This window comes from Trachurus japonicus, chromosome 24, assembly GCF_045865225.1.
Source record: "Trachurus japonicus isolate A0001 chromosome 24, Traja_1.0".
NCBI lineage: Eukaryota > Metazoa > Chordata > Actinopteri > Carangiformes > Carangidae > Trachurus > Trachurus japonicus.
Window position 1 is genome coordinate 16,268,770 of NC_140930.1, and position 26,545 is coordinate 16,295,314.

General features: G+C 46.6%; 1 protein-coding gene across 4 annotated transcripts in view; it reads left to right on the plus strand.

The window, feature by feature from the left end:
• sash1a (SAM and SH3 domain containing 1a) overlaps positions 1 to 26,545 on the plus strand; it is a 166,680-nt gene that overhangs the window by 72,566 nt on the left and 67,569 nt on the right. Inside the window, exon 1 of one of the 4 annotated variants that reach the window (XM_085770869.1) lies at positions 23,421 to 23,577. The exons of 2 other annotated variants lie outside the window; for them this stretch is intronic. The gene's annotated coding sequence lies outside the window, so the exon portion shown is untranslated. Of the gene's footprint in view, positions 1 to 23,420; positions 23,578 to 26,545 lie in introns of those variants that run through there. One more of the 4 variants, XM_085770866.1, reaches the window with a different exon arrangement.

The window sequence follows — 26,545 nt, forward strand, 5'->3', positions numbered from 1 at the left end:
TCCCATAGACAGACACAAGCAAATCCAGGTAGATTATTTATATATTAGCATAAGAATGTTCGCTTCTAATTTGCCATTTTCTGCCCAAGTGCTCTCAAATACTATACTCTCTGCATGGTTAAGTCAGAGGATAAGCTTTTAATTGTGTGGTGGAAATGAAAATAATGGCCCTGGGTAAACTGAGTTCTTTGGCTTTGCTGAACCCATATGGTCCCATTTCGTCATTATTTATCATTTCCCACTGCTACTGTGCTGTCACTCCTCTTTCTGAAGAGTTCCTTGAAAAATCCTCTATCCAAAACTCAGAAACTGTACAGTGTAGAGCGGGAGTTTAAATGCATTTAAGGAAATGTACAGATTTCCATTTTCGACAAGAGTGCGTGTAAACATTGTATACCACACTCACGTCTGTACAGGAAATAGGAAGCTACAACTGCCAGGAGCTGGGGAGCTTATTTTAACATTTAGTAAGCAACACTTTATGTGGAGCAAGCAAACGACAAACAAATTCTGATTGCAGCATGGAGCATTAACTCCCTGATTTTGTCTTGGGTTGTCCGCCCTCTACTTGCAAACAAATATGCACATAGTTCGTCTTTGCAAAGACCAAATGCTTTGCTCTGATCAGGAGGAGGTATCAGTGTACTGTGTCTTAGTTCCTGGAAATGGAAATCAAAAGAAAAAGAAGAAGAAATCAATTAGACAATGTCTATGACTTGGTGTTCAAGATAATATTTGACACTTATTATATCGCTGTGGATTTTTGGACAACATGGACAAAGCCATCTTACTCAATTACTCAACACACTGCAGTTCATGCAAATGAGTTGAGATACAAGCTCATTCACATGTTGAGTGGCCATTCATTCAGTGTAGTCTACAGACACATTTGTACACTGTGAAAAGAATGTATCCCCAGTGCACCTCTGGCTGTAGTCTGAGTGATAGGATCTTAATGCATCCTCAACATGCCTGGGATCCATTCACATCTGCAGTTATATCTCACACAGGCTTCGCCCTCTACTGGACTCTATGGGTATATCTCTCCTCCAATCGCGTACGCGCGATGGCCCACTGAAATTTGCATGTACGTAGCCGGCCAGTATGGCGTGCCTACCTTTCCCGCCCTTTAGCGGGCTATATAAGCAGATGCACCGCCAGCTGCCCTCATTCCTTTTTACTTCAGCGTCGGCGAGTGCCCACTGTCACACTAGCTCCTAGGATGGAGTCGCCGCTTCAGGAACAACGCCTCTGCCGGCATCATCGCCCCGGCAGACCTACATCTTCTTTGCTTCGAGCGTCTCGGGAGGAAGCGCGCCACCGCCGGGCTGGAGCAGCGACGGCAGGAGGAGGACGCCGCTCCAGCGTACACCACCTCCACGCCGCCTGATGAAGCTTCGCCGCCCAGACCCGCCTCAGCTCTGCTGCAGACTCGCCGCCGCTACGAGACGAGGAGGATGAACTCTCCCTCTCCGACGGCTCGACGGTGTTTGGCGCCGCTTCTATCAAGCTCAACTTCCCGTAAGTCATGACGACTGCAGCGGAGTGTGTCGGGCTTCCCCTGCCCCCCCCCCCCCACTGCCCCCGAAGCCGGTGAGCCGCCTCCGCGTGTGCAGGGCGAGACGGAGACTGTGTTCCCCGGTGTGCCCCCGCTCGAAGACGCTCTGGCTGTGCTCATTATCCCGCACTCAGCCGGCTGGTCAGGACACAGAAAGCCACTACCACCGCTGCTGCAGGATAAGGACACGCTGGAATATTTTGACAAGATATTCCAGCTGGGCGCGCAACTAGCAGCAGCAGCAGCAGCAGCAGCAACAACCTCGGTGTGCTGGGCGTAGCAGCGGCGGCTTCACTCCCGCGCGACGCCCCCCTTCCTCTGACACTATGGAGTATCTCGGCCGGACCATCGGTCAGATGAACAGGACAGGGAGTTGCTACTGCTGCCGGACGAGTGATGTCACTGTCGGGCGTCGGCTCTCGCCACGTCTGGCTAGGTCTCACCGCCCTCCCCAGAAGGGACCGAGAGGATCTTCTGGCTGCACCGGTCTGGTCTCTTTGGCTCCCTCACTACGGTGACGCAGCGGCTAAAGAGGCTGGAGGAGGAAAAGGCGCAGCTGAGCCGTCATCTACCGCTCGCTGTCGCCGCCAAGCAGAAGGGAGAGGTCAAGCTGCCCCGCCGCAACGCTACGGCGAGGCGGAGGGATCGCCGCCAGCGAAGAGGCTTCTCCGCGGCGGATCCCCCAGCTGACCCACAGCCGGCCCCAGCGGGCCCGCCGCAGCAGCGCCCCGCACGGGACCCCAGCGCGTCCCGTCCCGCGGCGGCTCGCAGCACACCCAGGACGAAGCTGTCCTGGGGCACACAGCGACCAAAGTGGCAGTTAACGGGAGGGACGGCACCGGCAGACTGCCTCGCCGCCCTCCCTCATTGTTCATATGGTTCTGTATGTTCTGCTTGTGTTCACTGTTCTGTGGATGTGAAAAATGTTTATTAAAACATGTTACTTCACTAACAGAGCAAAAATTCCCCCTCCCACCTCCACCATGCTCCCCGCTTGCCGCGCAGCCCCGGCCGGTGTAGTCACCGCTACACCGTCGGTCAGGCTGCCGGTGGCTTGTGTTACACCGTCACATCCCCGAAGCGGGCCCGGCAAGCAAGGCCCCCCGGTCATGGTTTCACAAGCACACTCACACAACACACCCTCTACCGTCCCCGTTGTGGGAGACGCGGTAGAGCGGAGCACCGTTGTCAACCGGGTAAAAGCTACCGTTGTCCCTCTCTATGAGCGCTACAACCGGCGAGGCTGCACAAGAAAACATCGCTCCCCACTGGTTGTAGCGACCACACAGTTAGCCCCGCGCGCTGCTAGCCGACACCGTGTCACTTCCACGGTGCGTCCGGCTCAGCGTGTTGACCGGCTGACGAGCGATGATTGTCACCGCCGAGCTAACGGCTACAGCGGTGACAAGCATCGTTCGCAGCAGCACGGCAGGGCTGTGTTTCCGGACAATGAGACGGCTGCCTCACGCTCGGTTAACCCACGCCGCTCCAGTGAAGCGGCCGGGCTAACACGAACTGTCTCCCCGGTAAACAGCAGTGGAGCGATGGTTGTCACCGCCGAGCTAACGGCTACAGCGGTGACAAGCATCGTTCACAGCGGCACGGCAGGGCTGTGTTTTCCGGACAATGAGACGGCTGCCTCATGCTCGTTTAACCCGCGCCGCTCCAGTGAAGCGGCCGGGCTAACACGAACTGTCTCCCCGGTAAACAGCAGTGGAGCGGCCAACGTGTCTGACCGCTCTGGTCCTGTGGCTGTTATTTCCACGGGCGGATCTAACAGCAGCAGGGATGTCATGACGGTGAGGTGCCGGGCGGCGGTGGTGCGTTCAGGTGACACCACGCCGGCTCGGACAACAGAGATGCGTTCACGGACGGCCCCGCGAGCTCGGACAACGGGCTTGGTGCGTTCAGGGACGACTCAGCCCTTTCACAGAGGGCCCCCCATGGGCCAAACTCCCGTTTATGGCGGGTTTGGCGGCGGAGAGGGCCGAAATTGTGTACTACAGCTTTCTAGAAGCTGCTCCACAGCTGTCTGCGCGTCCTCTCACGTGTTTTTACGACGCATGGCAGAGCAGCTGCGTACTGACAGACTGGCTGGACAGGACCCTCAGACTAGGATATTCTCTCCAGTTCTGCGGGCTCCCCCCAGCGTTCAGGGGCATACAAGAGATGAATCTATCCTCTCAACATGAGATAGAGTTCCTCGAGGGGGAAATTCAGGATCAAAACAGGCCGTGTCAATTGTCCCTCTTCACGACAAGGAACGAGGTTTTTACTCCCCATACTTTTTGGTTCCCAAAAAGACAGGGGGCTACAGACCCATCCTGGACCTCCGTGCCCTGAACACACGTATTGGTCGCAAAACGTTCCGCATGCCAACCACAAGGAGGCTGCTGGTACTCGTCCAACCAGGCGATTGGTTCTCTACCATCGACTTGAAGGACGCTTATTTTCACGTCGAGGTGGCACCAAAACACAGGAAGCTCCTGCGTTTTGCATTTCAGGGAACAGCCTACGAATACAACAGGCTGCCATTTGGCTATTCCCTGGCCCCTAGTACGTTCAGCAAATGTGTGGACGCAGCGCTACAACCGCTGCGCAGCCAGGGGATGAGGGTCTTCTTTTATCTGGACGACCTCATCGTGATGGCCAGGTCCAAACAATGGGCCATTTTTTTCACACAGTTCAGTTGATACTTCACCTGACCAAGTTGGGTTTTGCCATCAACTGGAAGAAGAGCAACCCCCAACCAAACCAGCGGGCCGAATACTTGGGGATTGTGCTCGACTCTGTCAGCCTGAGAGCCACTCTGTCGGAGTCCAGACGGACAGCCCTACAGCAGGAGGTTCTCAAGCTGCAACAGGTTCCACGTGTCACAGCCTTGGCCGTCATGCAAGCACTGGGGCACATGGCAGCAGCTCACCCGGTGGTTCCACTAGGACTGCTGCACATGCGTCGCCTGCAGAGATGGTTCGCCAGCCTACGCTTAGACCTCAAGAGGCAGAAGTTTCGGCTGCTGACAGTCCCCCCAACAGTGCGGGGCAACCTGCAGTACTGGGGGTCCCCACGACATTTGTTGACCGGAACACCACTAGGACGAGTGACCTCGTACACGTCGGTGTTCACGGACGCCTCCATGATGGGGTGGGGAGGCACCTGCCTGGGGAGGGCGATAGGTGGTGTGTGGCCTCCGGGGGAGGACCGCCACATCAACCTCCTCGAGTTACAGGCAGTGTTCCTGGTTCTCCAACACTTCAGTCACCTGTTAAGGGGGAGACACGTGTTGGTGAGGACCGACAATCGCACCACAGTCGTTTACATCAACAGACAGGGCGGTGTACATTCCGCTGCCCTGTTAGCGATGGCGGAGAACCTGTGGTCATGGGCTTCAGAGCACCTACAATCTCTGAGAGCCCTCCACGTTCCAGGAATCGAGAACAGGGGGGCCGACCTCATGTCAAGGGGCGGCCCCCTGGAAGACGAGTGGAGACTGCAACCAGAAGTGGTACAGCAGATCTGGACACGATTCGGGAGGACAACGGTGGACCTGTTTGCCAACAGGTCGAACACCCACTGCCCCCATTGGTTCTCCCTGAGCCCGCAAGACCATCCACCCTTGGGGTGGACGCATTTGCACACGCTCCATGGCCAAGAGGGCTACTTTATGCCTTCCCCCCCTCCGTCTCATCCCCCAGCTACTGGAGAGAGTGAGAGTGGAGCGGCTGAGGGTCATTCTGGTGGCTCCCGACCGGCGGTCGGCTCTGTGGTACGCAGAGCTGACCACAATGATGGCGGCCCCACCATGGCCCATTCCCCAAATCCGGGGGGCGCTGTCACAGGAGGCAGGCGCGATACAGGCGCTGCAGATCCTGGGCCAGTCGCTTCAAGCCTGGGCCCTGAAAGGGACAGGTTAATGCGGACTGGGCTGACTGCGCAGGTGGTGAAAACCATCCAGGCGGTTAGGGCTGGATCCACCATTGCCTGTTACAGGGCTAAGTGGTTAGGTTTCCAGCATTGGTGCGAAGAGAGGGAAGTGGACCCACTGACATGCTCAGTGGGAGACACTCTTTCCTTTCTACAGCTTTTGGTTGATAGAGGGCTGTCTCACGCGACTGTTAAGGTTTACGCTGCAGCCATCTCATCATGCCATGAAGGGTTGGGCGGAGGTCCAGTCTTCGCCCACCCTCTGGTAAAACGGTTCCTGCAGGGGGTCAGAAGGCTACGACCAGTGGCACGCACTTCTGTACCACAGTGGGAATTGCCACTGGTACTCGAGGCCCTCACAAGGGACCCCTATGAGCCTTTGGAACGCTCCTCCTTAAAGGTGTTGTCGTTCAAGACAGCGTTGCTTCTTGCTCTGACGTCAGCCAAGAGAGTGAGCGAATTGTGTGCCCTGTCAGTCCACCCGAGTTGTTTACTCCTTCGCGGGGACCGCAGTGGTGCCATCCTTAAACCGAACCCCTCCTTTCTTCCTAAGAACATAAGGAGCTCATTTCGGTCCAGAATCATCCAGTTGGAGGCTTTTCACCCTCCCCCTCATGAGGATTCGAGGGAGGCGAAACTGCATCTCCTATGCCCTGTGCGTGTGTTGACATACTATGTCGACCGAACAGCCACTGTCAGGATCACCGACCAGTTGTTTGTGTGTTATGGTGACAGGACGGCTGGCAGAGCCCTGTCCAAGAAACGCTTGGCGAGGTGGATGTGTAAATGCATCCTCTCAGCCTACAGTCAAGCGGGTCGAGAACCGCCCACTGTGGTCCGGGCGCACTCCACAAGAAGTGTGGCGACGTCTACGGCCCTGTTCAGTGGTGCGAGTGTTGAGGACATATGTACGGCGGCATCGTGGTCTTCACCCTGCCCGTTCATAAGGTTCTATCTCTTGGATGTATCAGGCTCCTTCTCCAGGTCTGTGCTCACTGTAGGGTCACAGGACATGTGAGAGGAAGGATGTGTCAAGTGTTTTTAAATACTTGATCCCCACAGGGTGTCATGCACCTGCATTGGACTGTGCTCTGCTAGGACACTGTCAATGAGGTGCGCAGGAGGTCTAGGGTTGAGACCCCTGCGAGGTTAGACCACAACTTCACCCAGCCTAGTCAGGTGCTGCTAACTGGGATGAAGTTGTACCCGTTATCACTCCATACGGTGGTTAAGATTAATAAAGTGGTGACTGGGTCTTGGTACCTAACCGGTAGCTGGTGTGGTCAGTGGGCGGAGCCTCTCCCGCGGCAGGGAGTACATAAATCGGGGCTTCGCCTACTGTACCCATAGAGTCCAGTAGAGGGCGAAGCCTGTGTGAGATATAACGAAGGTTACGATATTGTAACCCTAGTTATATTAACACAGGCGGAGCCCTCTACTTAGGGCCCTGCCGCTCTTTCGCCTTACGCTGAAGTTTGGTGGAATGAGGGCAGCTGGCGGTGCATCTGCTTATATAGCCCGCTAAAGGGCGGGAAAGGTAGGCACGCCATACTGGCCGGCTACGTACATGCAAATTTCAGTGGGCCATCGCGCGTACGCGATTGGAGGAGAGATATACCCATAGAGTCCAGTAGAGGGCTCCGCCTGTGTTAATATAACTAGGGTTACAATATCGTAACCTTCGTTACAGCTGTCTGCTTAGGATCAGATCACCCACGACTCATTTTAATACCAGGTCTGAATGGGGCCTCAGAGGTGCTGGCAGGTGAAACCTTCAGATAGAGCAAGGTTAACTGTTTCCCTCTGCTTCCAGTCTTTGTGCTATGCTAACAGCTGCTGTAGCTTATTTCTTTGACTGTACAGACATAATCTTCTCATCTAGTTCCTGGCTGGAAGTATTGAGCTCTTCACTATTCTATTTAACAGGGTCAGCACACCAAAAAAATGAAGAAAAAAGTCACATAAGTCTAGTGATGTCTGGCCCACTTTATGAAATGTTGATTTCTCAGATTTCCGCCTCCGCCACACGTCATTGGGAGTGAATAGAATTCTTTTTCTGGAGTTCACAGCATTAAAACTGACATTTAAACACTTCAGCACTATTCAGATTCAGACCTCACTGTCAACAGTTTTCACTGGAGCTACTTTCTACTGCAGAAACTGTCTATAAGAAACACTGTGTGTGCTCTCTCTGAGAACCACAGACAAAACTGAGATTTCTTCCTACACAGTCAATAAAACTGAATAGAATGCAGAGTCTTATTCTTCAAAACTTTGACAAATGCATCTAAAAAAAACTGTGTGGCTAGGTATCACGTTAGATAAATGGAAAAACTGGGGTTTTATTGTTGTTTGGTTGAACTAATCCTTTAACATTGGCTACCACAATGAGTGCACCACTTCATATTTATTTTATTGTGGATGTTGAAATGCAAGCCTTCAATATATCAGCAGCATATGGGAATGCGGTTGTGTGTTTTGGACCGAAGACATTGGCAGTGCTGACTTACTTCTAGACATCTGGATTGGTCGTCATCACCTAAAGGACATCTTAGGAGTTTTTCTATATCAAGTTTTTACATCACCACACTTAAAGACTAGCAGCTAACTCGGCCTCAGACCACTGCCTGTGTTTTTAGATGATGTGTTTATGAAATGGAACTGTGGAAAGAACTATAAAGGAGGAAATGAAGGGAAGAGATGCTATTTTAGGAAGGACGGCGCTGGTTTTGGGTTTTGTCTCCCTCTCCTCTTCACTTTCTAATCACCGTCTTCTTCCTGCCCCTCACTGGCGTCTTGCTCCTCTTCCTCTTTCTCATTTCTGCGCACACGACATCGCTTAACACCCACTTCTCCTCCGCTGATTTAAAATGCAGGGACGTGATAGACATAACACAGAACGTCCCAATCAGCATTCCAGCGGCCACTCAGCCTCCCATTCAGCTATGATCAACTTGACTGACACGTGAAACACCCAGTCATCGGCTGCCAGCAAAAACAATTATTCACATTATTCCCCCAATTGTCATTCAGGGCCGCCTATTAATAATGGCTCCAGCCAGCCGTGAAGTGGACATGATGGTGATAGAACCGTGATTGGGAGTGGTGATGCTGCAAAATAGGAGGAGGATGTTTGAGCATGTTGTCAACAGGCCAGAGATGGAGGATGACAAATGACCGGTGCTGGTTGCTCATCAAGCTGATGTCTGTGTTTTTCATGGAGCTGTGTCTGATTGAATAACACACTTCCAAAGGAGACCAGAGGGATTTAAGGCACCTTTCATGTGGAATTGGGGAGCTTTTTTCCCCCCACAGATGTAAAGCACCTATAGATCCAGTATTGCTGATGTTTTCACTCAGTCCAAATTGGCTTATTGATCAGTAATTGATCACTCAATCTATCAATTGATTTGTCACCTTCAGCTGTCTTGAGCTGGGATTTCTCTCATCCTTGTACATGGGTCAAGGCTTTGTAGGTGTGTCCTAGTTTCTTTGTCTTTGCAGCAACACAGCAAAATGCAGTATTAGCACCTATTGTATCAAACCTCATGAAATACACGGTAGTCTGCTGATGGCAGAAATATGAACTCGCCTGTGCAGCTGGTTATGTTGAGAATAACAGTCTTTGATGCTTTTAGTTTCTTTTTTTTCTCTTGGTTTTTCTACCTGTGTTCCTGGTTTTTAAGTTAAAGGTGTTTATGAGCGCAATACATGTTCGTGAAAGTGTGAGGGAAGCAAGGGGAAAAAAGGAGTTGTGCGGTTTCAGAAATTGCCAGCTGCTCATGGGACATAAAAAGGACTTTCACAAGTCTGGCTGATGCTGACATAAAAAGCTGTCTGGCGCTTTGAAGGCACGGACCCTTTTGAGAACTGACGTTTCGCGTCAGCACTTTGTCGGGGCTGCAACAACAGCGCCGCTGCAGGGGACCAAACACAAAACAATATTCAGAAAAAAAAGAAATGAAAAAAAAAATACAGTCTGTCTGCGGAGATATTTTCAGAAGGACATAAGTATTTATCAAAACTCCTATTAAAGAATGTCTCTTAAATTGTGCTTCAGGCTCTCTCTGTAGACCAATGCTTACATGTTAAGGTGCTCAGACTGAGAGGGATTAAGAGTAGAGAGAGAGAGAGAGAGAGTGACAACTTTGCTGTTAAATGAGAGCCAGACTTTTTCACTTGGAGGTAGACACACAGACAGACAGGCAGAAAAGAGAGACAGAGGCGTAGAGGGCAAGAATGAAAGATCACAGATAGTCATCATTATCTAGCTCCAGTTCTCCCAGTGGTGGAGCAGATCAATACGGTGTACCCAGCATGGCTCTGCAGTGGAACCAGCTCCACAGCCTCTCATTACCGCCTGTACTCTCGTCACTACACACACACACACACTCTCACACACAGCTGCCAGTGCATGCACCCACATGCACTGTTCACACTTGCAGCAATGCCTGTGTACACATCATGTGTCTCTGTCAGTCATCAGTGCATGTTGCCCAAACATGACACATCTGAACAAACATTTGCTCTGATTTTTATCCAGCTGAAGTGTTATTGGGTTTGTTTTTTAAAAGAGTATCTCTGCTGGCGGTGGGTTGAAAGCATTTGAATGGATTCAAAGTGGTGACCTTTTTGTTTGAAGACAATGCTTCTGGCGTAGAGCTGCTGTAGTCTGCACAGATTTAGGTAGTCTTCCTCTAATGGGGTTTGTAGAGTAAACCTTAAACCTTTTTTTTTTTTCATGTAACATGTCAGACCTTTCTGCTACACACACACACACACACACACACACACACACCGTACACACTTCCAATCATTGCAAATCCCAATCTCAACGAAATTAGGTCATAATATTTACCGTGTTAACGAGTTTCTATTTTTAAATAATTAACATGGAGTTAGTGGGATTTGAGGAGGGAATTGGGTCTCAATATAATCCTTCATGCCTCTGGTGAATGCAAATGTATTGTATGTGAGACTGGTTGATCTCTATTCTTGACTGGTTGTATGGGAGATGGATTAGCTCGGTGTTTGACTCTTACATGTAAATGGTTTATTTGAAAAAACAAGGAACAAAAGAAAAGAGGTGCATCAGATTTTGGGATGTCTTTTCACAGTGATGGATGTGTAGGAGTTGTGGGGTATGCATAGACATGCATAAACATGATATGTATCATTGATATGTAGCAAGAAATGAACTGTGTTTCTGGCTTTTTTTGGAGTTTTCCTGACTGTTCTTCAGCTCTGGGCAGCAGCTCGGAGTCCTTCAGACCCACTGATTTGCATTCACCGTAAAGTTCAATAAGCCAAAGGGGCTGCTGAGCTGACTGCCACCGAGCGGCGATGCAGAGCTGTGGTTGTTTTCTCAGCCTTAATCATGTGAAGGGCAGGCTGTTTTTGCGCAGCAGTTTGAAGAGTTTCATCGTCTTTATTCTCTCCGTGTGGCACTTTACGCTTTTAAAATTAAGTTAGCGACTCTCTCGGGGAGTTGGCAAGAGCTCGACGGTCGCTCTGGGAGAGTGGAAATCTGATCCAGAAAATACAGCTGTGTGTATCTGTGTGTTTCTTGTGTCATTTCCTCACATACACACCGACGCTGAAACACCAGATGTTCTTCCGTGTTTTATAGCTTACTGCCCCAGGAGAGGAGCAGAGCCACCTGCTGGAGGAGGTCCCCCGTTCTGTTCCTGGTGCACCGCGACCTTGAACATCTATATAAACATCCATCTGCATCCTGTATACGCACCATCCCGCTCTTACATTAAAACCTGCATTACATACTGTATACTAGATGCCCAGTGATTAGCATGGTCACCTCATAGAGATGACAATAAATCGCAATGACGGATTTCCCGCTGCATTTTTTTAAATTTAATGATCCCGGGTTTCAGGGAGCTGTTTGTCTGGTGAGCATTTGAGCATAGATGTGTCGTTTGTGCCTCTTTCTGAATATCATTGTTTTTTATCCTTTCGTATACATCCTAGGAGCACAAGAGGCAAGGTGAGCTCATACTCCTTTTGAGAGTGCCCCTCTTGACTTTCATGAAAAGTGCTACCCCATTGGTTGATTCTCACATAGCTGCTCCTGCCCTCTGGTGATTTATGTAGTCCGTTAGGAAAACAAAGTCACCTTTGTCTAACCTTTGTCTCCATAGACGGTGCCAGTAACCATCCTACCAAAACAAAAACAAGAAGCACACTGTCAGCCTGCTTCCTACAGAATTTGCAACTGAGTGACGGTGTGGCACTCCTATGACCAGTGTATATTAAATACAGTCTATCTTGGATTAGCTCCAGATCAATGAATGAGGAACATATTCAAATCCAAATCCAAGCTGGTTTAAGTTTAGTTATATGATTCATAATATAATAACTGCAATGGAATATATTGATTTAATACCAAATGAAATGATGGAGCTTTAACACATGATGTGTTTAAGCTCCAGCCATCTCTCTCTCTCTCTCTCGCACATGCCCAGCTTTCATATTTTGCTGAAGATTGTCACACCCGGGTGTCATAGCAACCTATCTGTAAGGAGCCATAGAGTGAGAGATTAAGGGACAGAGAAATAGGGGATGGACTGGTTAGAAAAAGATTTTGAAAAAAAATGAATTGGAGAGGGAGCACAAAGATCAAGAGCAGCAGAGAGGCAAAGAAATAGGGGGATGTATGAAGGTGCATGTTTCTCTTTCAGCCTTATATTCTGCTACTGAATTGCCAAAAGGCAGATAAAGCCGTAATGCATGAATAACTTGATTTGACTCGGGAAAAGACACTTCAGCTCAAGGGTGTTGTCGGTTGGATATGACCGCGTGTGTCATTACAAAATGTCTCTCTATGACCATTAAAGTAACTCGCTAATGCATTTTGCATACTCTCCAACAGAGGAGTCTTAACTGAATTCAAACTGAACAAAGTAAGTGAATAAAATAAATTTATGTTAATTTCTGTTTTAGTTTAACAAAAAGGAAAGTGGGAATATACCCTCTGGTTTTTATTTAATAAGTAGTTTAACTAACCAGAGTGTAATCTTTCAATATCGGTGAAGAAAAAAGATAGCTGTGTTCTGAGTCAGAAATCAGTGTGGGTTTTTTTCTTTTTCTCTCTTGGATGAAGTAAAATAAATCAATTATATGAAGCTGTGACAATGGTCCTGTAGTGCAGTTGTATGTGTGTGTGTGTGTGTGTGTGTGTGTGTGTGTGTGTGTGTGTGTGTGTGTGTGTGTGTGTGTGTGTGTTTCCCTGCTGTGTTACTCCTCTTTACACAGGAACCAGGTCCTGCTGTGCGATCACGCTCAGTGAAGCCCACCCAACCCCCTGCAGACACATAAACACACACTGACATATGCACACACACGCAGGTATGTGCATGTGTGCTATATGCCTACAGTACTTACACATGGTGTGCCGCTCCCCATTCATACAGCCTAAGGAGCAGAGAGTTATAGTAAAAGTATTTCCAGTTTCCCCAGTGCTCTCAGTAAAGGAACTGATCTAAGCTGTTTCCCATTGGCATTAAATATGCATTAGTCCCTGGCTTTCATGTGGGCACTGAGCTGTGTTTTGTGTAAGAAGTCCTGGGGATATTTTCTGATACTTGCAGCCCACCAATTTTTTATCTTCATCTTTTAATTAAGAAGGAGAATGAGGTCTGTGAGAAAGCGAGCTAATCTTTATTAAATGGAATTTCTGGGCCACTGGGTAGCTTCAGGGCTGGTTACGAAACATCCCGCCAACAAAACACCACAAAACCCCAGCTCCATGATCCATTATTTCTCATCAATTAACCTTGAGAAACCACGGGAAAAGACCACACTGAATAATACAAGGCATAGCATGAACAGAGGGGTTACACTGGAATAATTATTTCAACCGTCACCTGTTGTCTAATTCTCTTTGAATAATGTCGAGCGAGGGATCTCATCGCTGACAGTATCACATTGTTCACCCTGTTGGTAAGCCATCTCCGGCTTGGCCGATGTGCACAGGCCCTGGGCCTCCAGCTTGGCTCCATCTCATGTTAGGAAACGGCAATCAATCATTTTTTGACGAGTGTCTGCGGGGGGTTGGGGGGCGGGCAGGGAGGACAAGGCCCTTACTGCCCACACTGACTCACAAGAAAAAAGGTGATTCCTAATCCCAGAAATCTGCTGGCCCCTGTGACCAACACTGGTGGCTGTTATTTCCCCTCTCCTGGCAGGTTGGCCCTCTCTGCTGTTCCATTATCCCCCTCTCTGTAATTAAAGGCAGCCAAGGGGAACTGAGATGGAGCGACAGAGCAGACGAGATGGGGATAGGTGTCCATATTTCACATAGAGGATAGCTGACAACAAAGATCCAAGCCTTTTCATTACCCGAGGCGTGCGTGTAATTAGACTATTACAATGCAGTTTTGCAGTCCACACATTTTTTGTGACAAAGTAGGTCATTTGTCAGAACTTTTTGTAAAAGGCTCATGATGATTTGCCAATTTGATTTGTTGTGTAAATATAAAGAAAAGCAAAAACCAATGTCCAGTGTTAGTTGGAGACAGAATACAAATCACTTTGTTGTGACGAATTGTACACACAGCTTAAAAACCCAGAATTCCTCCCTTCTGCACTATAAGCTATATCACACCGCTTCCTGCTTTGGCACTGAACATAAAACATAGTGTAGGTCTGGCTGATCAAACAGCTCCTGCTGTCCCTTTCTTCTTCTTCTAGTGAGCAGTTACATTTTGTCAACGAGGGAAAGTACGCTCCCCTCCAATGTGTTCAGAAACCTACATTTCAGTCTTCCTGTGTGTGTAGGTGTGTAGGTGTGTAATAAAGATGATACTCAATAATTCCATCCTGCCAGCACACGCTACGACTGTAATATCGCCCGCTGCGAGCACACCCAGTTCGTGCTCATAAATCTCAAATCTCTGTGCAGTTTTCCGCCTTCCCTCTGCAAAAGTCCAGAAATGTTTAATGCTCGTGTTTTGTGAGTGTAACCCCCATGCCAGGGCTTTGTCTGTAGGTCCACGCTGGTTAGAATTGGACAAGATTGGAACCTGTCGCGGTAATGGGGTCCCTGACCCGGTGGGGCTATCACAGGCAATATGTGTGTGGGTGGCTAAGGGTGCATATACACAAGCCTGTGCATGTGCAGTGATGTATGAGGACACAAACCCTCCAATAGAGCCTCAAGGGCATGGCTTAGCTGCCATAAACAAGCAGCCTTGGTTATCAGTAAGGCGGTAAATATTGATTATTTTAAATGGCTATCACATTACACTCATAAATATACATTGATTACACATCCTTGGGTTGAAATCTTTCGATTTGCTTTTGAAAAATGAAAGACCATTAGCGGCTCATGAAACAAACAAGTTATTTATGAATTCTTATTTATTCACTGACGGCCCCTGAGATACAGCTGTTTCCCACTGAGTGACTCAATGTGAAGATGAATTAAAAGTTTTACCCAAATCCATATAAATTGCTGCATTTATTATAACTGTATTTTTTTATATAACCCCAAACCATGCCAAACAAGGAGCGTCTAGTTTTCCAACATTTCAATTCCTAGTAGTTTTATCCCTCGGTTGTGTTACAGTCCATTGACAGAAAACAAAATGTCAGTCACCCCAGAATAGACCCCAACAACCATCATCTCCACGTTCCACTGCAGCATAAACCACCATACCTTCCAGACCCAAGACTTTACCAGTGTACAATCACAGTGTCTGCAAAATATACAACACATCATTAACTGTGGTCTACCCCTGGTTATTTAATACGCTATTTTTTCTCAGTCCGTGAACTCCCCTCACTGGGAAAGCCTTGAGGGTATAGATAGTTCATGTATACCACTGCCAACAGTGTAGAAAAGAAATTTACAACCAAAGTCAGCACTCACTGTGATGAACTGCATTTTACCTCTTATCTCTTTCTTCTATGAATTCACTCCTCAGCAGTTTAGGCTTCTGCCTCTCCCTTATTTCCTCCAGCCACTGCCTGAAGGTGTTGATCACTTTGACGTGAATGCGCCTTGCTCACCGTGGGTGTAAATAATCAGATTTGTGACAACCAGTCAGAGGAGGTGAGAATTGAATTTTTGAACCCTCATTTTATAGGTCTGATATGAATGCTATTCAGCAGATGAAACAGCATGCCTCCGCACATGAAGAGAAACTGAATTACTAATTTGAGACAGAGGCAAGCAATTATTAAAACAGTTTCACTGACTGGCAATGGGACTTGTGCGGTGTGCCAAGATGCATGATTTCCCTTCTTTGCCAGATTTGGTGCTCATACTGTATAAAGAGTGAAATCATCTTCTCTCCATCAGAATACTGAACAGGCTATAAGAAGAAAAAGCCATTTTTAGCTTTGGCAACCCTAGGGAATAACAAAAAAAAAACTCAACCTGCAACCACTGGCATTCATTTTTGTGAGACAGGTTTACACACCCACCACAAATTGGTAAAATTGAATCATCACGTCAGCTAAAATAATGATTAAGATGTATGCCAAGTGCACTGCGGACAGAGACGAGTATGAAAAAGTGCTCATGCACATTTAATAGACCACAACCGTACAATTTTAAGCCTTTTCGGTCGAAGAAACAAGCAAAGGTGAGAGGGAAACGGCGAGGCAAGGTGAGAAATTGAGTGATGATTTGTCAACTCGGTGTCCTGTTTTGTGCAGTCTGCACACACACAATAGTTCAACATGATGAAAAGCAGTGGAACTGAAATGGAAACTGGCAAAAAAAAGAGAAGAGAGTGAAAGTTTTTTTTTTTTTTTTACCTTCTATCGCACTTAATAGCAGGGTTCAGGGATTCCTGCCTTTTGTTGCATAGAAACATGCTTACGACAAAAATAAAAAGAAACAGCTTTTCAGGGTCAAGGTCGTAGACAAAATCACTTGATTCTTTCTAATTTCTTTCTCTATGGCTTTCAACCATGAGTGCATATAATACATTTTCTTGTTTTGTCATATTTACCCATTTGTTTGGAGTTATATTATTAACAATTCAACTGTGAGTGAATGGACTTAACACTCCCTTGTACAAAGGGTTGACATTTTATAATTTTATAATAATCGCCTCTAGAATATTTTTCTCTCAATGGGTGAATCCCTTAACTGAGTTTTTTGTTGTTGTTTTTTTTTTTACATCATAGGTTTCATCAAAATCAAGGATGAAGGTATTGAACATTTTAATAAATGAGTGCCCTGGAGCTTGACAGTGCAGGACATGGATTGGATTCAGCCTTGAGGAAATCTTTTATAGAAAGAGCAGCAGAGAGCTTGATCTGTCTTTATGCGCTTTTAATTACACACGGCTGGCTGGGCTCCAATCCCCAGAGAGCTGAGGTAAAGCACACGTCGGGACCAGCCACCACTCCGCTGGCAGCTCAGTATTACCCTACCTAAACACCCTCGAGGGAGGGAGAAGGGAGAGTGAGGGGAGAGAGGATCACAGGCACCTCTGAGGGGCAGCGCAGGGTTAATTCAGCAGAAAAATTTACAAGAGCCACAGGCGGCTGTCTATCATTCCTCAGTATTCTGAGTGACACGCAGTGAAAACAACTGTCGAGCCAGGGTGCACGTTACCAGCAACTCGCACTCGGCAGCGTCACATATTCAGTATAACCCACATACCTCACTGACAAACCTACGCCTGCACGTTCCATTACGTATATGCAAATTTCTCCGAAGGGATAACCCTAATCAGAAATTCTTACTAAGTTGAAGAAGCAGTTTTCGTCACATTATGCTCTGTCGACGTTCAGTGGCGAGTGATATTTGTCGACCATCGTTGGCATTTTGCTTCTCATCTTGGTGTTCCCCTGACAAAGAGCTGGTATTGGAAAAGATAGGCTTGGTGAATGGCTATATCTACTATGACTGATTGATCAGATGGAAATCAGTCAGGACATGGGATTAAACTCGGCCTTGTGGTTTTGTCATAGTGTTTTTGTGTCCACACCTTTTCTCACGGACTGACAAACACACATGATCCACAGCCCCTCTCTCTCTCTCTCTCTTTCCCAAACACACACAGTTACCCTCTCATGCGTCTTTCATCGACACACATTCCAACAGCTCAGAGCACGTTGAACAGCTCGAGCCAAGGGAATAAGACTCCCTCACACACACAGAGACCTTTTTATGTATCAGAAACCCTTGATTCACATGACTCTCACCTCCCAGAACCATACTTTGCTACGAAATGAATGGTGTAACCTCCAGGCAATGTCAAGGTGAAGGAAACGTGTCAGTGCTTCCCTGGTGAGCTTTTCTTCGCTCCGGCTCTCTGCAGTTAATGACTCGAGCGTGGAGAGCGTTACCTCTGCCAGGCCTGGCCAGATGACCCAGAGGAGATGGTTAGAGGGAGGGGGGGAGGGATACAGACTGTAATCACAGGCAATCATCAGCTCTCTCAGAGGATTTCTGCTGCTCTGGACTGAACTGCTTGGCCTCAAACCTGTGATTTGAGCTGCGAGGTGGAGTGAGACACAGAAAAAGGATGAGGATGAAGATGTCAATGAGGATTTAACATAGAGTACACATAATGAAAGATTCTAGTGATTCACTGTAGTGGAGAATTTCCCAGAACGCTCTTGGTTTTGTTGGGTGATAGCTGGTTACACTATCTGGACCGTTTTTGAAGAGAATTTGAATGTTGGTGGTTGAGAAGTGGATCCATCCACGTTGGCCAAGTTTAGCGCCAATGTTTCCAAAGAGAGAAAACCACTGTAGCTTAATGTGAACTACATCTCATATTTAGCATACTCCAAAAGCAACAAATTTCATGTTTAACAAAGAAATACTGTGTTTACACAGCAATCATTACAGTACTTGACTTTTTGAGGCTGTAGGAATAGGAGTGCTGGGTAGCTAGCATGCTAACAAGCTCACACAATGTTGACATGCTGATGTTTAGGTTTATGGGTGCCATCTTTAATAGTAGCGCTAAATGGAAGTACAGCTGTGTACTTGCCATAAGTTTGTAATTTTGTAAAAGGTTTGACCTGGTGATATTAGACCAAAAATCAGTTGTTATACAGTAATTCATTCTGATTGGGGCTTGGATGTATCTCTCAAATCTGTCCAATATTGTGAAAGTTTGTCTTGATTTGACATCCATGGATGTCTGCACTGCAATTCCCATCCAGTTGTTATTAGGAATTTCCAGTCTGATCCAAACTGATGGACTGGCTGCTCAACAGAAGGCTCTAGAATAAACCATATCCACGCTATGAACTTGAGTCCACCAGCGACTTGACCCTCTGGCAGAGAGAGGATGCTGCCGGTCTCCACTGTGTGTGAAAGAAGAAAATAACCTTCCATGAAGCTTGACGTTGTGAGCCCAAGCGTCGTGGCTCTTTGACCCTCCGGGCTAAATCTAATGGAGTTTCTGCTTCCTCCAGCTCGCCCGTCTCTATTCATCAACACACAACCAGCCCCCTCATAGCCTGCAGCGGTGATACTAATATGGAATACTGAATGGGGGTTAATATCACTTCACAGCCAGGCTTACTCGTGCCACTCAAAAAGAAGAGCGCTTCTTCTCCACCACCAGTCCAATCCCTAAGCCTTGATAGTTAGGAAATAACCTCTGCTTTTATAGCTATAGGCATGTTAGCTCTGCCTTTGGAGTTGTAAACTTTTACATTGTGGTGTGTTGTGTGATACTGTGCGAGAGAAAAGCCTTGGACTGTTTGTCTCTAACTCTCAGTCCTACGTGCTCTGTGGTTGAGTCTGGTTGTCTGCTTTCTACTGTGGTCTTTCATCACGTTCACTCCCCATTCTGGCATGCCTGTGTAGAGTATGTGTAGCCTATGTGTGTTTGTGTTAGTGTGTGTGTGTGTGTGTGTGTGTGTGCGTGTGTGTGTGCGTGTGCTCGTGTGCGTGTGTATGTGTGTGTGTGTGTGTGTAGAAGACCAGATCTTTGCTGCCATCTAGCGGTGGAATGAGCCTAATCTTCCAGAGGGATTAAAGAGATTACATCAGAGATCGAGAACAAAACAAAAAAAAAGAAATATATGAAAATCAGTGGCATGAAGTGTTTTGCAAGCACTGTGCATATACAGTAAGTGAGTATGTGTGTTTGTGGAGGTTGGTAGCTCATTAATGGGAGTCTATATTAGTGTAACAGGTCAGTTAAGTCAATGAGCAAGCACTAATTCTTCTCCAGTCCCTCTGTGCGCTACCACTTGTGACACATTTGCATATAAATTACTTTAAATGTGATGTTGCTGCTAAATTTCTTAACCGTCGCTTGTTTAAAATTCATGAATGCTTTTGAATTTTGTCAGGCACGGTTGGGCTGTCAGAAAATCCTTTGATACGTTTAAAAACTCTGGCAGGTGTGCATGTGCGTGTGCATAAGCATTTCGACAGAAATTTTGTGAAATTCTCCCCCGTTTTGTCTCTGAAAAGCTCTGAAGCTTCGCGTGTCCTCTATCTCCATCCCGCTCTCTCTCTCTCTGTCTAGACTCATTACCCAGCCCTCGCTAGCAGATGGAGAAGGGAGCCTTGTCCCTGTGTTTGTGTGTGTGTGTGTGAGCATATCTATGTGTATATGTCTAGTTATAGTCACAGTGATTCATATTCTTAAATAGTCTGTAGGCGTCTTAGAATTGTCACAGACCTATCCAGCAGAATAGTAAGTAGAGTATTAAGGAATGTTTCAACCTGTCTCCTTCTATAGGAATATATAGTAATACATTTTATACTTTCCCCCACAGCCTTCAGCTCTATTGTAGCAGAGCACAATCCATTTCTTTTTATTGTATCTTTTTGGATATGTACCAAGGCGCGCTCTCACACACACACTCCCTGGTGCTACAGTACCATCTATTGCTAGTGGGCGATCAGACTTTAGACAAGTGCTCTTGTTCAGTGTTAATTTGTGTCTGCTGGTTGATTGTTTGCCTCAGGAGGAACAAGGACGGCGCTTGGTGCTAAAAGTAACTGAATGGCCTCTTTACACTCTGCTAATTGATTCTGAGGGGTTTGATTAGGTTTTTTTTTCTGTGTGGCCCTGTGTGTGTGTGTATGTGTATGTGTATGTGCTTGTGCGTGTATGTATGTGAGAGACAGAGAGAGACACAGAAACAGATGCACACCAACAAATGGAGGATTTACTCGCTATAAAGCTTGAGGCACAAAACACTATATTTACAGAGATGATATAATGGCGCACAACAGCATTGTGAGAGTTCTAGGGATGAAATTCACCAGTGATTCTCTAACTCATTCAATCTCTTCTCATTCAATGGCTGTTGTTGGAACACGTCGGCTTTGAATTGCTTCCTTATCGACTGAAAAGCCATAAAACATGATATAAAATTGACACAGTAGCTTGAAGGTGTACTATGTTGCCTCTTAACTAGGCTGACCTGCACACCAATGCAGACAAAGCCAGCTCTGCATCACCATAGCACCTCAGCCTCCAGCAACTGTGGCATGTAAGGACTCTTTGATGTTTCTGTACCTGCCAGCCAGCAGCCTCCAACCAGCATAGATGGCTCTAATAAACATTTTATGTGTCTGCCCGTATGTGTGTGTGTTTGTCTGTGTCTCCATGTCTGTGTTAACATGTAGGCTACAGCCCTCCTTTGATAATGTGTTGTTGTACAATCTTGTACTTGATGTACTCAGCTCTTTAGTTTGTGTGGATTAAAGTAAAAAAATCCTTGTTTATACACATTCGCATTGAAATCCTGGAGGGCTTCATTAGCTGATGTAATTCCAAAAGAGGCAAACATGGTAATGTTGTGATTACAACCGACTGATCCGACCAGATGGTTTAATGGAAAGTATCTGAACCCAGCGACTCAGAGACATTAGAAATATTTGACTTAATACACAGTTAAATGCTGCCGTCCAGCCACTTGAACAAAGAATCTTGACCACATTTTCTCTGAGCTCCCTCATCTGTATGTGTATACATGCCTGCATGCTGCATGTTTATACATTTTGGCCACACTGCACATCCTCCAGAGTCTCTAAAGGTAATTTTTTATAATTCCTTTGCTGTATGTTTACATGAACCTTCGCTCTATGTTTCACTCTGTAAATGTTGTGACGGCAGGTCTAAACAGGATGCAGGTCGGCTGTAATATTAGTTTATCCCAGAAATATACAGGCTGGCTGGAGTGTCACTGGACTGATATCACTGTATCCATGCTGTTTGAGAAGCATTCAGATACACAGATTGTCCAACTAGCCTCTTTCCGTTCAGCTTATTACAACTAACATGTAACTTTAATAACTAAAAATAATACTGACTGTTGGCTTTATCAAAAATATATATCTTTCTGTAAAGATGCATTGCATTGCATTGCACAGTAATCAAATTTGCACTCATATATTTGTGTTGTAAATCAAAGGAATGAAGGTTTGCACTGGAAATGGTTGTTCTGGTTTGCAATTACTAATATTTGAGTATTGGTCTAGTTATTAAAGACACAAAATAATCAGATTTGTCTTATTTCCAACACTTTGTGAGGAGCAATTGCAACAACGAGAATGTCCGCCCTGGAAATGGCTTCACAAAATAGACTTAGAATGAAGGAGGACATTACAGACTATTTATTCAACTCGCTTCATGTCTGTTAACATTCTCCACCAGCATTGGAAACACAGAGGAAAACACACGCTGACCATTTGGAGTTCTTGTGGTCTCTTCATGGTATCTTTGCAGCCTTGACGTCTAGTTACATATTTGTAGGAGGTGCACGTCAGCCCCGGACCGTTGCTCCATAGTATTTTCCACTGCTTTAGTTTGTGCGGTTGTGATCTGTTTCCTATTTACCAGTGTGTCTGTGTCGGCCGCGCTGTCACCCCCGTGTCTGGAAGAGTGGTTGTACCCTGTGTTATTTGGTTCTGTCAGCAAGACTGGCTTTGGTGAGCCTTGTCCTGGAGGATGGATTTGGGTTGAGGACTAGAAGAAGTTGCTCGGGTAGCGATCCAAGCCCAAGTCTGTCCTCCCTTGCCCCTCCATTCCCCTCTCAAGATTTCTTTCCTTTTTTTTTCTACCCCAGTTCTCCTTCCTCCTCTCCCACGACCTCAGGGAGTCCTCGGGAGGTGCTGTGTTCCAAAATGGGATGATTTTTTCCCCCCTTCTTCTTCTTCTTCTTCTCTGGCCACTCTCTCTCCTTCTCCTGAATTAACACTGAAAAAAAAAACCTCAATGCTGAGTGACTCATTCAAATAATTGTTGCTTTTAGCTGTATCAGGTTACTCTTTTCTCTGACTCTCTTCTTGCTTTTCTTCCTTTCCTCCAGTACAGTGTGGTATCTGGGCCACTTGTGAATTAGGGCCTTTGAGTGAAAAGGCAGAAAAAACTAGTGACATCAGATAGAGAGAGAGAGAAAGAGAGAGGGAGAGAGGGATCCAAAACTTGAGCAGCCCTGTAATTTTCTGCTCTGTTTCTATGAATGTATGACCATCATATTGAGTCAATAGCAGATTGTCCTCACTCCCTTGCATTGTATGTTTGCATGTACTGTATGACCAAGCCTGTAGTGTTTACTTTATTCTTATTTTAGCATGTCTGCGTGACTTGGGTGTGTCTAGGTGGGGCTGCACATAGTCTCACAGGAGGATACCTCTCAGCTTATTCACAACTGAACAACAGAGACGACAAAGAGACGTCACGCTACATGTGTGTTTGTGCAGGAACAAAAGAGGCGAGCAGTGAGATAGCAAAGGAAAAGGGGAGTGGACCAAGAGAGGAAGGCCAGAGCCATTTGATTTTGAAACCGTCAAGAGAGTCGGCACTCGGTGAAACATTTTTTTTTTTTTGGAGAGGAGGGAGAAACAGAGTGAGACCTGGAGAGATCCCTCCCCCTGTCAAATCCAAAGTTACTGTAGACTATCCTATAGCTAACCCTGCCTCCCCCTCCGCTCCCCTCCTCTCCCCGTCCCATGTGAGCAGCAGGCTGATGACTGGACCTCTCTGTGTCTCCGCTCTGCTTACGCTTAGCTGCGCTCCGGCAGACATGCATTGTTCTCCACTGTACACTACTTGTTGCTCCCATTCTCAAAGACTCAGTGTGTCTTAGCTCTGCAGAAAGATTGACTGGGAGAAGACTTTGGCTGCCTCGCGGTGAGTACTGACATTTTAATTTTGGGGGGCTTTTGTCAAGCAGAAAAGAATTGTCTCATTCATTTGTTCGCTTTTTGACAGAGTGTTTCTGAGTTTAGGTGGTGATTGCTTAGGCGATAATGAAGTAGTAGATGTTTGAAACACGGCACTGAGGTTGGCACGCTGTGAAAAGAATGTTGAGAAACTTTAGTTACACTGTGAGCTGGCGAGAGGATTACCCTCAGAAGTGAGAGACTTTCCAGCTCTTCTCCTGTTTCTGTCTGACTTGCTCCCCTCTTTTTGCTGACTCACTCTATTAACTTAATACACATGGCTCCATGCTGTGTGGGTGTGTGTGTAGTGTACATGTGTTGCCATTGTGTGCAATGTTCGGAGAGTAATTCTCTGATTATATGTCTGTCCTCTCCTGTCTCAGTGCGTGTGTGTGTGTGTCAATCAGATTTAATGATTCACTCCTGTGCGCCTCCTCTGCCATGTAAATGTTGGAATTTCACTAAGACGGAGGGAGAGAAAACGGAAAGAAGAAGAACAAGAAGGAGGGAAAAATGGCATACTAGTGCCTAACTGTTTGTCATCTCCCTCGCAGGCCTTTATTGATTTCCTCATTTCTGCCCGTTGAACGAGAACAATGGCCTCACGCTTGGCCAAGACCCCTAGTAAATAAGCCAACTAAATATCAACACCAAATCTCCTGCAAGATGTTGTTCATTGATTTGTTTTGTCGCCAGATGCACACACACATACACACAGAGACACGCACAACACAATCGGGCCTAGAGGGACTTCATTGTTTGGTGCGCATAATTGTTTGTGTGTATGTGTCTAAAGCCTTGTCCAAAAGGTCTTGGACAATGAAGTCTGTCAGCAGGGGGATGTGGATTTCTATCTCCCTCTACGTCTCTTTCTCCCTCTCCTTTTCCTGTCCAAGTCCCCCTTCACATCTGGATCAACCCCCCCCCCTCCCTTCAACAGCTGACAAGGAGCAAGGGAGCGGATGGAGGGAGGAAGGGAGGAAGGGGGCGTGGATGCAGGGAATAGAGAAGTAAGAGAGAGAGGGGGATAGAAATGGAAGGAAGGGGAGTTTGCTCAGGACCACAGCTCCCCTTGTAGACTTCCCCCAATGCAGGAAGCACCGTCCCTACACAATGTCATTGTGCAAGGCCGATGTATGAGAGGAAACACAACTACTGTACACACACAGATGGGAAGTGCTCTCTCCCTCACACACACACATACAAGGACACATTTAAATGTGCATATGATATGCACACGCATGATTGGGCATACATAAATGTATTTATATTTAAATGCATACAATTTCACCCACTCAAAACACACACACACACTCACAATGATACACACATGCCAGTCACAGTTAAGCCTTGATTAAGCTCAGTGAACTGAGCCTCATGCTCCTGTAGTATTAAGCTGAGAGAGGAGTGAGCTGGTGCTTCCTTGAAAGGCTTTGGCCTCGGCGTGTGGAAGGGAATTTTAGCTGTCAAAACAAGTCCTGTTCTCTGTCAGTCTCCTTTTACCTTTTCCACCTCATCACCATGTGTGTCTGTCCATAGCTGGACTCTGATGAGACTCCCTGAAGTTAACACCGTAATAAAAAATAAAAAAAAGCTCCACTTTAAAGAGAATCACTTGGCCTGGATTGGATTCCCTTTTCTTTGCTTATTCATTTTCCCTGCCAGATGAAACATACATGCCAGCTGCTGTTGCAACGCTCTGCCAGAGCTGGGCAACCACTCCTGCGCCTGTTTACCCATACCGGGGCAGGGCCGAGCGCCATGCCAACAGGTGGATGTCGACATCATTAGTGTTAAGCAATGGGCCAGGCAGCATGGATGCACACCTTTTTTTTTTTTTTTTTTAGTAAAAGCCTCCCTCACATCTGCTTCTGCGGTTCTCGTGCAGCACACATGATCTGCAGAGTTTGAGGGTGGCAGCGAATTGGGACAGTGATAAAACACCAACCTTCATTTCCTCCTCAGCCTCCCGGGAATTGTTTGACGCTGCAGTTTTTTGCCATATGTGCATGTGCGATTCAGACATCTCCCCCCTTGTCAGTGCAGCTGGTTCGTGTCTGTCTGTGCTGCTACTTTTACAGTTTACAGTTTCTCGCTGTTATGAGCTAAGCCCGCATCTCTGTGTGGTTTACGAGCTCGCAGCGATGATGTTACAACGCAGGTGGCACAAGTGTGACTGAGGTCACTAGGTTTACAATCTGAACAGCCTCTCTTTGTAACAGTGTTAATACTCATACTTGTGTAAATGACCTGTGCATAATCAGTCTCAGTTTCTCATCGTGAGTATGTTTTTCAATATAAAACATTTATAGAGTAACATAATATGTGGTTGTGGCTTAAGAACTCATCAAGACAGAGATCTTCTTCTATACTTCTTGAGTTTTACTGTTTTGACGTCAGCCATGTTAGCATGTTTTGCATTACATCATTACAGTGTGTCACTAGGCAGACTGACAACCGGGGCCAGTGTCATTTGGCACAAGAGGCGCAGTATGTGAACGTGCAAACAAGGCCGGAGAGTGAAATGTGTTGAGCTAGTTTTACAAAGCTCTGGTTTGTTTTTCTCCCTGTAATAGCTTTTTTACTCAGCAGTGATGTCAGTCCACTGTGTCCAACAATGACAAATAGACAAACTGACAGAGATGGAGCAGGACGAAGAACACGACTGATGACAAAGAAACACAGTGGGAGGGAACAGATGCATGAATGAATAGAAATAGATTTGGGGAAGAGTATAACACATTGTCCAGCCTAAAGGTCATTTAGACCTTTGCAATAAGCAATTTATTCAAGTTTATCACATGCAAATCATATATTGTGACATAATGCAAAGCAAAATTGAAAATCAGTAGGAAGAAAACAAGGGTGAATGTTTGCAACCATCTGTGGATGTCTTTACACGTCTGAGAAGAACAGGTGCTCTCAGCTTTGTGAGA